Genomic DNA, 13,392 nt, shown 5'->3' on the forward strand with positions numbered 1-13,392 from the left:
AGCCTTCAGATCGAAGCCAGAAAAAAATAACAGAACCTTAGTGAAGCCAGGAACATGATGTCGCTTGATATGGTTAGGGGATGAGTGACAAACCTTAAGATTGAAGCCAAATCGAGAACTAGATCGGAAACTCGCTGAAGCAACAACGACATTTCTTGCAGTGGCAAGGATATGAGCTACGACGAGAGGATGAGCAATAGCTAGGAGATAAATGACAGCAGTAAGAGATTAGGGTTCTTCATTCACATCACTCACACTTTTCCATATGTAACTGTACTAATCACTCTCAGTCTCTCATATGCAACCCATCATCCGAGTTAAAAGATGGTGTAGAATTTCAAACCACAACTTATCGGCAAGTGCACCGAGTCGTACTAAGTAATAAACTCAGGTGAGTGAGTGTCAGTCTCACAAGGATTAATGGACTAAGCAAGCAAAAATTGATTAATTGTTCTAATTAGACAAGTTGAAATGAGAGTTTTGAATATAAAATAGCATAAAAGTCAGTAAATTAAGAAAAGCAAACAGTTAATGGTTGAGAAAATAGAATGAGAAAAGCGTTAAAGCTTTGGAGATGTTTAAATTTTTGGATTACCATTCAAAGTCAACTATATTGATCATGCAAGGATTGAATTTATGGCAAACCCTAGGTGATTGAATTCCTATTCCTAGGCAATTCAATCTCCTCTAACCCAACCAATTGTCAATTTTTTTATCAATCAATTGTATTAGAGGGTTAAGTTCAAATTCTAATTTATAAGCCACACAAACCCTAAGAACTCAAAAATGATGCAATTATATGTCACATATCACATTAATCCGGATAATTACGGAGTTGTGAGAAGATGGTTTCAAGCTGTAATTTTAGTGATATAACTTTTCTAAGATTCAAAAGAATTCAATTTAGATTAGAGTTATTTTTCAATACACACTATTCTGTAGGATGAAAAACGAAACCAATTCTCAAACATAAATCAATGCATTAACAAGAAAACAAATCAACATTGGTTGTGCATGCAGCCAAAAATAGCCTGCGGCGACGCTGATGGAACACTACAAGATTAATATTTAATTTTGAGAGTATTTTAGTGGAGGTTTCTAAACCCCTCTACAATACATTTTATTTATGACAATTTAAAAAACCTCCACTAATCATTAATATAGGATTAAAATACAAAATTCTCCCCCTAAAAGATCATTTCTTATTTTCACAGAAATTTGAGACTGGTTAGAGGAGGAGAGGACCACCATGAAACCCTAAATTTTCTACTGCTATTTTCGCCGCCGTTTCCGCTGCCGTTTTGCCGGCGCCATTACGACTATCGTGTCCGTTGCAGTAGAGCGCTTCTGGACTGAGCCATCTATTTTATCAACGAATTTTCAGATCTCTCTCTATATTGTTGTTGCTGTCACTGTTGCCACCGCAGTTTTTGCCGCTGTTACCGCTACAGTTTCAGCCGTCAATGCCACCGTAGTTACCGTGGTACAACGCGTTTTCAGATATCTCTCTCTCGATCATCACTGTCACCCAATTTGGTCTCAACTTTATAGCGTAGATATCACATTCTATTTCCTCTGATACTCACACATTGATTATTAAACAATTTCATAAATATTCAAATTATTATTATTATTATTATTATTGATTTGGATAATATAAATAATTGAATTTTGTAGGCGGGAATCGAGTAGATCGCACTCACCGGAATGCCTCAAGTAAGTACTCTTCTCGCCCAAGTCAAAGTGTATTGTTTACTTGTATTTGGGATAATTCCACTAATATATCGTTAGTTGAATAATTGATTTTGATTGACTACACTTATCACAATTATTGATTTGGATGATTGCTTTTGTTGATTTATATTCAAATCTCTATAACCATGATGAGTTAGGCGTAATCAATTGTATTATGGTAGCAGAGCATATCTTGCGTTTGTCGATTATGTATTACTTGAAGCTCGATATGATCATCACTCCTAATAGTAGTTGGAAGGATGTGGTTTTAAGTGCAATTTAAGCTTATTATATGTGTTTCTCCTATCATTCTAGTTTGAAAGGAGTAGAAGTCATAAATTCCGAGGGAGGAAAAGATGATGCAGTAGAGGAAGCTAAAAAAGGAAGATTTAAATCAGAGGTGATTCTTTCTTTCTTTATTTATTTATTTTTTCATTTTTCATTATAGTGTTGTTTCTTATGACCTGCTTAAGCATTAAAAATGTTCAACCCCACAGTACGATCTTCATAGTCCTTCATCATTTAATCCTTATATTATTTTTGTGTTGTGTTGTTTTCAGATTTTGTTTATTATTGCATATTAGTGTGCTGACCATTATAATTTCTTTTTTTGGTTTTATTTTATTTCTTTTGTCTTTTTTTTAGAACATGCCTCATACATAGTAGGTTCGGATATAATTTTTCTCTATTTTCCTTGACTTGGCTCTCTTTATAGAGGAAAGAGATAGTTTCTTCAAAATGATAAAAAATTACATTGGGACAGATGTGACATCATTGGTAACGCTACCAGTTACTATCTTTGAATCTATGACTATGCTTCAGAAAATGGCCGAGGTTTGTGAAACTTCAATTTTTACCATCATTCAATTGCTTCTTTTTCTTTTCTTTTTATGCTGCTTGATTGAACTTCAAAGTTTTTGGACTAGTTGAGGGAGTACTCCCACTTGCTTGATAAAGCTGATAAGTGTGAGGATCCATACATGTGGCTTGTGTATGCATGTGTGTTTTCTCTCCTTTTAATCCTTCTATACAAGAATTTTATTTTATTTGAACATAGTGGAGGAATAGTTAAAAATTTAGGTGAATGAAATCAAGAACCTCTATGTAGCATTTTAACTAGTGTTGACATGTGATCAATCAACAATGTAAATCATTTGAGATTAAACATTTTATTGATATGACTTATGCATGTGTTTTACGACTATTTCTTTACCTTTTGTAATTCATTAATCATCACAGCATCATGGGCTGTATCTGTGTACTATGTATACCAAAGAACATGGAAGCCTTTTAATCCAATCCTTGGAGAGACCTATGAAATGGTTAACCATGGTGGAATCATTTTTCTTTCAAAACAGGTATCTTTTCTAATTTTAGTTGTGTTTTTCATGGGAGCCTCCACTTTCCCTCAAATCTTTTCTCTATCCCCCTCACTTTCAGATCAAATTTTTCTTTTATGTATGTTAGCATTTGGAAGAACTGCCTGTATTATTCTCACGGGTACTTTCTTTTTAGTCCCTTTATATTAGATATCTTCAAAAGATGGTTTTTTTTTCTTTTAAATTTCAGGTTAGTCATCATCCCCCAATGAGTGCTGGGCATGCTGAGAATGAGCATTTCACATATAATATCACTTTGAAGTTAAAAACTAAATTCTTGAAAAATTCTCTGGATGTTTATCCTCTTAGAAGGTGATCTTGTGTTGCATTTGTTCAACCAATTGCATTACTTATCATGAATATGGATTATGCGATATATATAATAATACCTCTAATTTGATGTTTTAAGCAATCAACTTATTCTTATTATTTTTTTAAATACATGCTAATTTGCTTGGTGGCAAAAGTGATTTATGTTCGTGAATGATTGCTTGCAGAATACGTGTAACTCTCAAGAGGGATGGTGTATCTTAGATTTGGTGCCACCTCCTACAAAGGTTAATAACCTGATATTTGGACGGACATGGATTCAGTCACCTGAAAAAATGATAATGACAAATTTGACAACTGGGAAAAAAATTGTACTTACTTTCAACCATGTGGATGGTTTGGGTAAGAAACTTAGTATTGTGCTATTCATATTTCTATATTTTACTTTAACTTGTCATTCACTCCTCCACTAATGTTGTTTCTTCATTCTCAATCAATATCAATATTATCTTGCAGGGCTGGTCTCTATGAGGTAGATGGGTATGTTTATAATGCTGTAGAGGAGCCTGAAATTTTGATAACTGGGAAATGGAATGAGCAATGCAATATCAACCTTGTGATTTGGAAGGAGAGCCTCATCCAGGTACAGAATTGAAAGAGGTCAGTGAGTTTGATTTCGTACATTATGCTTTTTATTTTGCTGATAAGTTAAATGGTGAAAGCTTAAATTCTCCAAGCTAACTAGCTAAGCATGTTGACTGCACAGGTGTGGCATGTTGCTGATATTCCAAAGGATGACAAATTTGATTATATATATTTTATGCACAAATTAAACAGTTTTGACACAGATCCAAGAAAACTCTTGCCATCGAACTCCCATTTACGCCCAGATAGATATGCAGTTGAGATGGGTAACACAACTAAATCTGGTGCTAAAAAGAGCAAGTCCTTTACCATTTCTTTCACTCCCCTTGCATTTTGTTTCAGAAATATCGTAAAGCATCACCATCCTACAACCAATACTCATATAATATTGACTGATATATAGTTTTGCATGCGGTAATTGTACCAAGACAAGACAAAAAATTTATGTTATCATGATCTGTGATTTGTGATCTATCCCCCATTGAAGCTATACAAGACCATAAAAACATGTTTTGAGTTTCACCATACATTGTGATATCAGTATCTACTTCTTTAGAGCTTGACAAATAGAGCTTGCTGTGAAGCCTGTGGCAATCTTAAGGCCGCATTTCTTGTTGCTATGGTGGGTTACTATCTGATATCATTTAATATCATTTTATATATTGTCAGATCATATAAAATATATAATTTTGATTGATCTAAGTTGTTCATTTCATACCAATTTGATTGATATAATTTGTTTAAATTTTTGTTAATTCCATACTAATTACTAATTTCTTTATAGTTAAATAATCTTTAGTTTGATTGATGTAATTTTTTCAATCAATAATAGTAGTTTATAGCTTTCAAATATGTTTAGTTTCAATGTTAAATTGTTTGCAACCATTTAGTTTGATTTAATTTTTTTTGAAAATTTTGTTTTTGTGGGGGTTTTAAACCGCCATAAAAATTTCAAAAAACCTCCATAAAAATTCAACTCAAAACCCCCGCCCACAAAGCAAACAAAAAATCGCCACTAAATTATTTCATGGGGGTTTTGCAAAACCCCCCGTAAATAAGCTTGTGGCACCTCAAATTTTGGAGGTTTGGGAAACTCCCACTAACCTTTCGGTGGGAGTTTCAAACCTCCACAAATCAGAAAAAATCCGCCACAAATCAACTTGAATCTTGTAGTGGAAGTTCTGTCGTCGGCGATGCTACTGCCAAAGAGAGAAAAGGTATTTTTTATTCAAAATAGAATTTTTTTTATTTTTCATAAATTTATTTATTTACTACTAAAAAATATTGTTCTAATTTTTTTTAAATTTGTTTCTATTTTTTATGAAGGTTCAGCTAGAGTTACAGAAGATGTGTTAGTATTTGAATTTAAATTTATTTTTGGATTAGTGATGGTTGGATGTCAATTAGTGTTTGATATGGTTGGTTGATTGATTTTATATGTGATTGTGTTTGGCTGACATTGTGGATTTCAGATTGGGTGAATGGATCTAATAATTTTTTTTATGGTTTGGGTGCATTTGGTGTTTGAATGGTTTTGTTTCATGTATGGTTAGTTAATTCATGGTTGAATGTGGTTGAGTATTGCCAATATTGTTGCATATTTTATGTTAATTTTTTTTAACAGTGTAACAAAAGAGTGAGAAAATGATACAAATTAAATATTAAATATACACAAAATAAAGAACTGAAATGAACAAGTCTAAATTAATAGTTAATTGAGCTTTTTATCAATATCGAATAATTTTTCAATGCCAAAAATTTGAAGTGCTATAAATATAACACTTAGTATGTGCACTAGCCATTTCAAGTAGTAAAATATAATGAGTAAAATATCGCTCCCACAAGAAATTGTCAAGTACTGAATTTGCTTTTCAATTATTATTTAGTTTCACAGAAGTTGATTTTGTAAAAATATAAATTGTAACAAGAGCAGTTAACAGAAAACTTGTATACAATATATCACAATTGCTAGGACGTTTGATTTTACCTCATTATGAAATTCAATATGTTGAATTTAGTTATTTAACATTTTTTAGTTAGAACTCATAGATACTAATTTTTTTTAGCTAGTTTCAAGTCTTTGTCAATATCCAAAAACACTCTTTAATTATGTATATGTACTAATCTCTTAGTTCCAAATTATATAAGAAAAAAAAGTTGTTCTTTGAATTTAGTTACAAAAATTATGTTTGTTTATCTCTAGTTTTCACTCAATTTTTGGTGTTTATAATAACTAGCTCTATTTACAAATTCTTTCTCAAGTCATTGTAAATCAATAATCATTTAAATATTGGTCCATCATTCAAAATTATTAAGAACAATTAGAAACACTTATGGTTCATAACATAAATCGTTGAATAACATCAATCCATAACATATCAATTCACATAATAGATTACACCAATGTCCTAGCCAGTAAATTTAATTCATAATAAAATAAAATAAAATGAAAATCATAATTGAAATTGAGAGAAAGAAGTACATAATTGTAGTTAACAAAAATTTAGCTCTTGGTTGTTATAGTCAGTGACGGATCCAAAAAAGGGGCAAATCATACATAATAAGACAATAATTTTTAGGGTAAGGTGCACTTTTTATTCTTAATATTTGCAATTTTTTCAAAAATACATTTAAGGTTTAGTTGCAGTTAATTTTGATCCTAATGTTTTCGATTTATGTTAAAATTATTCCTAGACGTCAACTTATATAAAATGTTAGGAATAAATTGAAAATTTTTAGGGAAAATTTTGACACAAATAAAAAACGTTAAGGACAAAATTGAATGAATAAAAAACGTTAGAGAAAAAATTGAATGAAATTAATTTAAAATAAAAAAATATACTTAGAAAAATATACTTCACCTTAATTTTTATAATTATATTTTATTATTGTAAAATATAATTTGAAATTTTTGGTTTATCCAGGATAGAATCTGCTATAAGACTTTTTACTTTGAATTTTAAAAACGTATTTTTACTAGAAGAGGTTGATGAATTATTTTGAGATCCAAACTCTAATGGTAATATTTTTTTTAAATATTTCTTTGTTACTAAAAAATAAATTTGTAAACTTAAATTAATTTATTAATAAATATAAATATTATAGAAATACAATTTATAATTTTAAAAAAATTTGAAAGTATAATATGAATATAAAATACTCAAAACAATCATAGAAAAAAATAATTATAAAATTTTATTGTGCAATAACTATTAACCAAAAAATAAAAATATTACACAATAGTATAATTACAAAACAAATGCAGAATAATTTAATAAAATAAAAATTACAAAAAGATAAAAATAAACTTTTAATTAAATCAAAAGAAATTAAAAAATAGAATAGAAAAAATAGAAAAATAAAAAACTGAAAAAAATAAAGAAAGATAGTAACAAAAAAATTGTTTTGAGAATAATTAGAATATTAGGGTTTTTATTTTGACTTCTCATTCTTTTATTATTATTTATTTAATTATTTTTTTATTAAATAGCTAAAATCAAATTTTATATATTTATAAAATCAAATTTAATTAAATATCTTTCAATAACATTGTAATTGTGAAGAGTGGGGTCAAAATTATTTATATAATAGGAACAACTAAAATTTAATACTATATACTACTTGAGAATTTTATAAAACTCAATGGAAGCACTTGTCCCCACATGCCACCAAGTAGATCCGTCCCTGCTCACAGCACTGACAATTTTTTTTTCTAAAATAATTAAATTTATTTTATAAAAAATAGATAAGGAAAAAAAAAGTAGATAAGTCTTTTGTATATATCGTTCACAAAATTCTAAAATGAACCATGAAGAGGGATCGAAAACAAAAATTATTTTTATTTTTTGGGCACAGTTAAGCCATAATTAGTAGTCAAATTAAAAGTCTTGTTAACAAAATTGTTAGCAACAATTTAAAATTATCAAAAATTAACAAATTATTTTATTAAAGATAAATGGTCTGCATATAATAAAACGTCACAGAAGTATAATACAATGAAGTAGACATAAAAAATAAATTCCTAAACCCTATAAATTCCGATAATCGTCATCGTCGTCAGGGTCCCCATGCTAAGGCGGCAGAGTAGGTGCTGGCGTTGGTGCCGCAACAGCAGCATTGCCGATGGAACTAGCGCGCATCTGCTGGTTGTACACCTCCATCTTCTCTTGCAAACGATCTAGCTGCTCTAGCATCTCCATCGGGTCCGAACTGATGGCAATGACTCTTCCCACACGTGCAAGAAGGTCGTTGTACCTCTGCTTAGATTGCTCCGCATGTCGGTGAAGCTCCTGTGTCAGCTTCTACACCTCTTCCCTTAAGTCAATAAATTTCTAGAGATCGGTAGGGCTGGTGACAGAGGCAGAGGCAGAGGAAGCCGCCAACACGAAGGAGCGAAGGCCACTGGCAAAGAACGACTCCAACCCGAAGCGGTGATTCTTGTGGGGTTCAGAGGCAGTCTCGCGCCAAACCCTATTAGGATCTACCAGTGAGGTCTCGGAGCCGCCTTCATCGTTCCCACTAGGCAGCTGAGATTGCTGAATCGCAGCCTCCAACCTCTGCGTGTAATCCTCCTGTGTCACACACGTTATGATTTGGATAACAGTTAATTGGCTTTAAACCAAATAAATTTTAAACATAGGATTAATTTAAAATCACATAATGCGATGCAGACTGCTCGTTGTAACACCCTTGCTACCAGAATGCCACGCTTCCGGCTACGCCACTCTGATAGCTTGGATATTATGAAAACTCTAAACATATTTAATACTAAGATAGGAACCTTTTAAAACTTTAAACCATATAATCTTTCAAAAGACTTTTTGGTTGAAAACATATATACAAACATACAAACCAGATACCATACTTAAAATTATATGTGTACATATACATAGTAATATCTTACAAGCATTACATATCACAAATCCTATCTCTCTTACAAAATTATAAAGATAAAGGCGAGGGAAAAATATTAATAACTAAGATAATACAAAGCATCGTAGAAACAAAAACTAAGATAAACTCTTCATAACTTCGTCATCCATATCCTGAAAGGGAAACCTGTAAAGGGGTGAGAACATTGTCCTCGTTGGTTCTCAGTAGAGGTTACAGAATTGCTATAATAAGATACGTAAAATAAAACTATTTTCAAGGTATAGTAATCGTTGCTCGCTGGTGCGCAGAAATTGTGATTACACTTTGATTATGTAAAAGTCATCGCTCTTTCTTTCCCTGGTAATGGCGCCACAAACATGATGCCAATACCATGGTTCACAACTTCGCACAACTATCCAGCAAGTGCACTGGGTCGTCCAAGTAATACCTTACGTGAGTAAGGGTCGAATTCCACGGAGATTGTTGGTATGAAGCAAGCTATGGTCACCTTGTAAATCTCAGTCAGGCGGATATAAAATAGTAATGGAGTTTTCGAAAATAATTAATAAAATAGGGATAGAAATACTTATGTAAATCATTGGTGAGAATTTCAGATAAGCGAATAGAGATGCTTTCATTCCTCTGAACCTCTGCTTTCCTGCTATCTTCATCCAATCAGTCTTACTCCTTTCCATGGCTGGCTTTATGTAATGCATCACCATTGTCAATGGCTACTTTCGGTCTTCTCTCGGGAAAATGATCCAAATGTCCTGTCACGGCACGGCTAATCGTCTGGAGGCATCACCCTTGTCAATGGTTACATCCTATCCTCTCAGTGAACATGGTCAACGCACCCTGTCACGGCACGGCTATTCATCTGTCAGTTCTCGATCATACTGGAATAGGATTTACTATCCTTTTGCGTCTGTCACTACGCCCAGCAATCGCGAGTTTGAAGCTCGTCACAGTCATTCAATCATTGAATCCTACTCGGAATACCACAGACAAGGTTTAGACTTTCCGGATTCTCTTGAATACCGCCATCATTCTAGCTTACACCACGAAGATTCTAATTAAGAGATCTAAGAGATACTCATTCAGTCGAAGGTAGAACGGAAGTGGTTGTCAGGCACACGTTCATAGGGAATGATGATGATTGTCACGTTCATCACATTCAGGTTGAAGAGCGAATGAATATCTTAGAAGCGAAATAAGATGAATTGAATAGAAAACAGTAGTACTTTGCATTAATCTTTGAGGAACAGCAGAGCTCCACACCTTAATCTATAGAGTGTAGAAACTCTACCGTTAAAAATACATAAGTGAAAGGTCCAGGCATGGCCGAATGGCCAGCCCCTCTGATCTAAGAACCAGGCGTCCAAAGATGATTCCAAAGATTCAAAGATGTCTAATACAATAGTAAAAGGTCCTATTTATAATAAACTAGCTACTAGGGTTTACAGAAGTAAGTAATTGATGCATAAATCCACTTCCGGGGCCCACTTGGTGTGTGCTTGGGCTGAGCTTTGAGTGTTGCACGTGTAGAGGTCCTTCTTGGAGTTGAACACCAGCTTTTGTGCCAGTTTGGGTGTTGAACTCCACTTTGCAGCTTGTTTCTGGCGCTGGACGCCAGAATTGGGCAGAGAACTGGCGTTGAACGCCAGTTTGCGTCATCTAAACCTGGGCAAAGTTATGGACTATTATACATTGCTGGAAAGCCCTGGATGTCTACTTTTCAACGCAATTAGAAGCACACCTTTTTGAGTTTTGTAGCTCCAGAAAATCCATTTTGAGTGTAGGGAGGTCAGAATCCAACAGCATCAGCAGTCCTTCTTCAACCTCTGAATCTGATTTTTGCTCAAGTCCCTCAATTTCAGCCAGAAAATACCTGAAATCACAGAAAAATACACAAACTCATAGTAAAGTCTAGAAATGTGAATTTAACATAAAAACTAATGAAAACATCCCTAAAAGTAACTAGATCCTACTAAAAACATACTAAAAATAATGCCAAAAAGCGTATAAATTATCCGCTCATCACAACACCAAACTTAAATTGTTGCTTGTCCCCAAGCAACTGAAAATCAAATAGGATAAAAAGAAGAGAATATACTATAAATTCCAAACTATCAATGAAACATAGCTTCAATCAGATGAGAGGGACTTGTAGCTTTTTGCCTCTTGAATAGTTTTGGCATCTCACTTTATCCATTGAGGTTCAGAATGATTGGCATCTATAGGAACTCAGAGTTCAGATAGTGTTATTGATTCTCCTAGTTCAGTATGATGATTCTTGAACACAGCTTCTTTATGAGTCTTGGCCGTGGCCCTAGGCACTTTGTTTTCCAGTATTACCACCGGATACATAAATGCAACAGACACATAATTGGGTGAACCTTTTCAGATTGTGACTCAGCTTTGCTAAAGTCCCCAATTAGAGGTGTCCAGGGTTCTTAAGCACACTCTTTTTTTTCTTTGGACCTTGACTTTAACCGCTCAGTCTCAAGTTTTCACTTGACACCTACACGCCACAAGCACATGGTTAGGGACAGCTTGGTTTAGCCGCTTAGGCCAGGATTTTATTCCTTTAGGCCCTCCTATCTACTGATGCTCAAAGCCTTGGGATCCTTTTTATTACCCTTGCCTTTTGGTTTTAAGGGTTATTGGCTTTTTGCTCTTGCCTCTTGGTTTTAAGAGCTTTTGGCTTTTTCTGCTTGCTTTTTCTTTTTCTTTCTATTTTTTTCGCCTATTTTTTTTCTGCAAGCTTTGTTCTTTGCTGCTTTTTCTTGCTTCAAGAATTATTTTTATGATTTTTCAGATTATCAAATAACATGTCTCCTTGTCATCATTCTTTCAAGAGCCAATATATTTAACATTCTTAAACAAAAACTTCAAAAGACATATGCACTGTTCAAGCATTCATTCAGAAAACAAGAAGCATTGTCACCACATCAATATAATTAAGCTAAGTTCAAGGATAAATTCAAAACTCATGTACTTCTTGTTCTTTTGGATTAAAACATTTTTCATTTAAGAGAGGTGATGGATTCATAGGACATTCATAACTTTAAGACATAGTTACTAACTACTAATGATCATGTAATGAAGACACAAACATAGATAAGCACATAGCATAGAAAACGAAAAACAGAAGAAATAAGAACAAGGAATGAATCCACCTTAGTGATGGTGGCGTTTCCTTCTTGAGGAACCAATGATGTCCTTGAGCTCTTCTATGTCTCTTCCTTGTCTTTGTTGCTCCTCCCTCATTATTTTTTGATCTTCTCTTATTTCATGAAGGATGATGGAGTGCTCTTGATGTTCCACCCTTAGTTGTCCCATATTGGAACTCAATTCTCCTAGGAAGGTGTTGATTTGCTCCCAATAGTTTTGTGGAGGAAAATGCATTTGAGGCATCTCCGGGATCTCATGGTGATGAGCTTCATACGCCTCTTGAGCTCCATGAATGTGCTCTCTTGTTTGCTCCATCTTTTTCTTAGTGATGGGCTTGTGAGATGAATCTTTCCATCTCCCATGACTCGGAGGTGGAAGCTTTTGTCTTCCCTTTCTCTTTTCTAGAGGATTCTCCGGTCTTAGGTGCCATTAATGGTTATGGAAAAATAAAAAGCTATGCTTTTACCACACCAAACTTAGAAGGTTGCTCGCCCTCGAGCAAAAGAAGAAAGAATAGAAGAAGAAGAAGAAGAAGAAGATATGGAGGAGATGGAGGGATGTGTGGATGGATGTGAGTGGTAAATGGAAAAAAGAAGAGGTGATCATGAATGGATAAAGAAAGGGTGAGGTGGGTAGGGATCCTGTGAGGTCCACAGATCTTGAGGTGATCCTGTGGTGTTCACAGATCCTGAGGTGTCAAGGATTTACATCCCTGCACCCATTGGGCATGCAAAATGCCCTTGCACACAACTCTGGGCGTTCAGCGCCAGGTTGGTGCCCATTTTGGGCGTTCAACGCCCATTTGTTGGCCATTTCTGGCGTTGAACGCCAGAACCATGCTTGTTCTGGGCGTTCAGCACCAGCTCTTCTCCAGGGTGCCATTCTGGCGTCCAGCGCCCAGATGATGCCCATTTTGGGCGTTCAGTGCCCAGACACTGCCCATTTTGGGCGTTCAGCGCCAGAACCATGCTCTGTTCTGGCGTTGAACGCCAAACAGGTGCTTCCTCCAGGGTGTGATTTTTCTTCTGCTGTTTTTGATTCCGTTTTCAATTTTTATATTTATTTTGTGACTCCACATGATCATGAACCTATAAAGACATATAACTAAGAAAAATATAGTTAGATAAATAAAAATTGGGTTGCCTCCCAACAAGCACTTCTTTAATGTCAATAGCTTGACAATGGGCTCTCATGGAGCCTCACAGATGTGCAAAGCTTTGTTGAGACCTCCCAACACCAAACTTAGAGTTTGGATATGGGAGTTTGACACCAAACTTAGAGTTTGGTTGTGGCCTCCCAACACCAAACTTAGAGTTTG

The 13,392-nt window shown here is 34.2% G+C and overlaps 1 pseudogene; it reads left to right on the forward strand.

Moving 5' to 3' along the window:
- The first annotated feature begins 211 nt into the window (after positions 1–211).
- On the forward strand, positions 212–4,431 carry LOC112729801 (oxysterol-binding protein-related protein 3C-like; annotated as a pseudogene).
- The last annotated feature ends 8,961 nt before the right edge of the window (positions 4,432–13,392 follow it).

The sequence above is a fragment of the Arachis hypogaea genome, chromosome 12, assembly GCF_003086295.3.
Source record: "Arachis hypogaea cultivar Tifrunner chromosome 12, arahy.Tifrunner.gnm2.J5K5, whole genome shotgun sequence".
Taxonomy (NCBI): domain Eukaryota; kingdom Viridiplantae; phylum Streptophyta; class Magnoliopsida; order Fabales; family Fabaceae; genus Arachis; species Arachis hypogaea.